Consider the following 1102-nt stretch of genomic DNA (forward strand, 5'->3'; position numbering starts at 1 on the left):
GTAGCATGGCTCGCTGCAGCGCTCTAAGGACCAGTCTAAGGCTGAGTTCACACCTGGGCGTTTGCTATATGCACGTTTTTGCCTTGCATTTGTAGGGTGTTTTTCTGTCCAATGAAACGTGCGTTTTAGGCACGTTTTTTAACCTCCCTGGCGGTATGATTATTATTATTATTTTCCTTCTTTGCTCTATCTGTTTTTCGAAAAACTTTTTTAAACATCCCGCTGTTTCCGCCCCCCCTGCGTCACGGACGCTCGCAAGGGACGGAAGACGGCAGTGGCCGGAGGACATAGCGGGGATCGCGGACAAGGTAAGAGACGCTGCGCTGTATTCCCGAGTATGGCTCGGGGTTATATGGTACAGAAAATTAACCCCGACCCACACTCGGGAATACCGCCAGCGAGGTAAATCAATGGATACGCGCTGAAAAATCTGCCCCATTGCGCAAAAAAAAAACCTCAAGTACTTTTTCGCGCACCAAAACGTCTTGAGCGTTTTTCAGCGCTTCGATCAGCGCTGAAAAACACCCAGGTGTGAACCCAGCCTAAGAGTCGCCTGGCTCAGAGGTTTAGGTGAGTATAACTTTTTACCCTAGGCAAAAACGAACAGTTAACCCTTGCAGTGCGGGGGTAGACACACTTTTTTTTGTTTTTCGATTTTAATTGCTGTCTGTGTCACTATTGGGGAGATCCACCTCTCTATCTGTACTGCTGTTACCGAGAAAGAAAATGAGAAAAATACAAAATCCACATCTGTTACAGGGACAACTGTGTAAGAGAGGAATTTCCCTCACTTTGGGAGAATTTCTCCAACTTCCTGTTGCTTCCCTTGAACAGGAAGAGAGATAAAAAAAAATACCCAATGGTGCACAGAATGCAAAAACTAATTGACAGGAGTTTTGTCTTTTTCCAACTCTCCTCAAAACCAAAAACCTTTGACTATAGATACCCGTTAACTGGTTCCATCCAAATTTAGTATGTCTCCGAAACCACTTTTTCTCCTGATAAGCCAGAATGCGAAGCCAGCAGTCCCCTCCCTTTTTTCCCCTCCGCCCCTGCCGTAGACAAACAACTCCGTTTACAAAACACAACGTCACCGGCTCGG

Source organism: Nanorana parkeri, unplaced genomic scaffold (genome assembly GCF_000935625.1).
Source record: "Nanorana parkeri isolate BGI_ZX_2015 unplaced genomic scaffold, ASM93562v1 scaffold158, whole genome shotgun sequence".
Taxonomy (NCBI): Eukaryota; Metazoa; Chordata; class Amphibia; order Anura; family Dicroglossidae; genus Nanorana; species Nanorana parkeri.